The sequence below is a fragment of the Kogia breviceps genome, chromosome 4 (genome assembly GCF_026419965.1).
Source record: "Kogia breviceps isolate mKogBre1 chromosome 4, mKogBre1 haplotype 1, whole genome shotgun sequence".
NCBI lineage: Eukaryota > Metazoa > Chordata > Mammalia > Artiodactyla > Physeteridae > Kogia > Kogia breviceps.
This window is the reverse complement of record NC_081313.1, coordinates 178909357-178912954: the sequence shown is the minus strand read 5'-3', so window position 1 is coordinate 178912954 and position 3598 is coordinate 178909357.

Genomic DNA, 3598 nt, shown 5'->3' with positions numbered 1-3598 from the left:
CTGACGGGCTGAAGGACCAATCTGGTTGGCGGGGGCCCGCCCGCCGCCAGGCCACGCCCCTCGCCCAGCTCCGGACGTTGGGGCAACAAGTGAAGTGCGGGAAGGGCTGGAATTTCTCGGGCGCGCGCCCTGCCAACTGTGCACCCAGTGGGCGACCCCTGTACGACGCCGGATCCAGCCAAGGGACGCCCCTCCCTGACAGGGACCCTAGGAATTCGGCCCTGGGAGGTGAGTGCGATCCTGGAGTCCCCCGCCCTTCTTTCTCCAGTGGCCAGATCGAGGCCGTGGGAACTCAGAGAGCGTTGCGTGATACCTCCCGCGTGTCAGGGGCCACCTCCTCCCCTCCGCCCCAACTCACCCTCTCCCCACTCCGCGTGAGGGTGATGGAGATATGAGCAACTTGCCCTGACCTGCGTCATGCCATTTTATCCTCCCAACACTGTGTATCCCTTTATCATCCCCGTTTTACAGATGAGAAAACCGAGGCCCAGAGACAGTCATCCAGGGACAGTGCAGGGGCCAACTCTTGGATCTCTGACTCCTGGATCAATCCCTTCCTGAAGGTACTCACTTGGATTTTCACCACCCCCCACCAAAAAAAAAAAAATCCTTTATTCTCTTTGTCTATAAACCAAGGTCTCAAACTCAGATGGCCCCAGGGGCCAGGCAGGAGGTAAATGCCTCTGCTAAAAAAAGTGACAGCATGCCCTGCCTAGAGGGAGCAGAGCTTTACCTTGGGGGAGACCCACCCACGTATTCACAGATCCATGGGGATTCCAGACTGTAGACAAAGTGTCCTGCCTCTTAAAAAAGAACACCTCTGGACCAAATAAAACCCAGTGGAGCCATATCCAGTCCAGGGGCCACAAGTTTGCCACCTCTGCTAGATTATGTATGTTGGGGTGGGAATTCTGGAACCTCTGGAAAGAACATGGAAAAAATTGGGTGTCTGTGACTAGTGCATTTTTTTTCTTTTTTTTTTTTTTGAGAGGGTCTATACTAGCACTGTGTGATAGAGCTTTCTGAGATTAGAGGAATGTTCTAGAACTCTGTGCCACCCAATATAGTGGCCACTGGCACCATATGGCTGTTGCCCACTAAGAAACTGAATATACATATTTAAGTAACCACATGCAGCCTGTCCGATTCCTAAGTGGCTCTGAAACCCCCCAATGATTAAAGCAGTTATGTAAAATTATAGCAGATAAAAATTTCACATTTGCGGCAGGCCTTTTTTCCCACTCATTCATTCATTTTTCCTACTCGTTCATTCAACAATTCTTACTGAGCTGCTGTGCTGGGGAGGGGAGCACAGAAGTGAGTAAAATAGATCCCAGCCTTGTGATGCTCACCACCCAGTGGGGAAATGGATGATAAACTAGATAAATGAGTGAAATGCATACGGGTCAGGTGTTGATAAATGCTACCAAGAAAAGCAAAGGACTGGGATTGAGAATGTGGGGGCTACACTTTTTAGTAGGGTGGTCAGGGGTGGCCTTTCAGGGTGCCGTTTGAGCACAGAAATGAGGGAGGAGAGGAGGGAGCCCCATAGAGATCCGGAGAAGGGTATTCCTCATGCCGGCAACAGCACGTGCAAAGGCCCTGAGGCTGAACCACGCCTGGTGAATTGGAGATGCAGCCAAAACCCTATGTGGCTGAGACAGAGTGAGGGGAGGGAGAGCACTGGAGGAGAACGGGTCTGCGACGACGGGTAGAGCTCAAAGAGGTAAAGTGACTTGTCCAAGGTCATACAGCTGGAAAGTCACCGGGAGATATGCCTGGTAGCCTTCAGCTTCCCAAGTGGCCTTCAGTGCTGGGATGTGGTCAAAATATCCCTGGTCAAGGGGATGTAACTCAATTCTGATTTGGAATATAAAGTCCTGATGATTTTGCCCCACATCTTCTGAACAAAAGGAGAGCAGCCTGGCTCCCCTTCTTCCCTGGTGTGGAGATCAACCCCACCTCCAGTCCCCTGTGAGCCCAGTCAAGGGTGCACGTGTAGGTGGGGGAGGGGAAGGAAAGGTGGCCACACCATCAGCTCTTAGCACCACTGCCCCTTCCTCCTGGAAGCCTTCCTGCCTGCCTCGCCAGGCTCCCCCAGGCTAAAGTTGCCAGATAAAATACAGAATTCCCGATTAAATTTGAATTTCAGGTCAACAACAAATACCTTTTGGGGGTTTAAGTGTATTCCATGCACTATTTGGGATATACTTATACTAAAAAATTAGTCATTGGTGATCTGAAATTCAAATTGAGCGGGGCATCCTATTTATTTTGTTGTTTTTACTAAACCTGACAACCCTAAGCCCAAACCCATGCCCACTTCTCTGCCTCCCACATGTCCTTCATGAAGACTCTGTCACTTCCCAGCCGTGGGGGGCTCCTTGAGGACAGCACCTGTCCAGGAGTCCTAGGGTGGGAGGTAAGAAATCGGTGCTGTTTCTGAGCTATTTCATTACATCATTCAGAGGCCAGATTTGGATTTCCCCCATTTTCTGGGTGAGGAAGCTGAAGAATCAAGAGGTGATGTAGCTTTCCCTGGGACACACAGCCACAAATGGGTGGCTGCGGGATTTGGACCCAAGGTCTTTGTTTCTAAGTTCGCTGCCTGCTGCTTCCTCCTCCTCTTCCTCCTCCTCCTTTTCCTCCTCTCCATCCCCTTCCAGTGGAAAGGCTCTGAAAACTCCTCAGAACTTTTCCACTGAAACCTAAGAGAGGGAGAGGCAGGCAAGCAGTGTGCCACAAGGCGGCGCTGCTGGTCCCAGATTGGTGTCCTGGTCAATCTGCCTTCTGACCCTCCCTCCGTCCGTCCGTCCGTCCATCCGTCCATCCATCCATCCATTTATCAAGCATCTCCTATGCTGTGTGAGCCAGGCCTAGCTGTGAGGACCCAGCGATTCACTGGCACTTATTAAGTGCCTGCTGTATGCCAGGCCACTGCCAGGCAGCCGTGGGGACCCAGTCTCGACCTCTGCCTCTGCAGCACTCACAGTCCAGTGGGGAGACCCATATGGGATCAGCAGAGCCCCTTTAAGAACGTCACGGGGGAATTCCCGGGCGGTCCAGTGTTTAGGACTCCAGGTTTCCACTGCAGGGTTCGATCCCTGGTCAGGGAACTAGGATCCCACATGCCACGAGGCGTGACCAAAAAAAAAAAAAAAAAAAAACCAAGAAAAACAAAACAACAACAGCAACAAAAAACCTTCACGGGCCTGAGGCACTTGACGCCTCCCTTCATGAAAAAATATTACAAATGATCTCTTACAATTGAATTGGTATTATTTTATTCATTGTTTCTTTTGATTTTAAGAGAAATTAAAATGAAGCCATTTTGTGGGTTCCTGAAAGTGCTGTGGACCCGGGGTCTCCTGTGTCTGATGACAAGTTGCCTCTGGTGACCAGGTGGATAAAATAGAAGTGGTCAGGGCTGTGATGGGGATGCTCAGGCATGGTGGAGCCCAGAGGAGGTGCTGGACTTAGGTGTGGGTGGTGGTCCCGGCAGGCTTCTAGGAGGAGGTGATGTCTAATCTGAGGCCTGAGAGATGAAGTCAGGTGAAGGTACGGGAGAAGCTGTTCCAGGTGGAGGGAACAGAGAGGG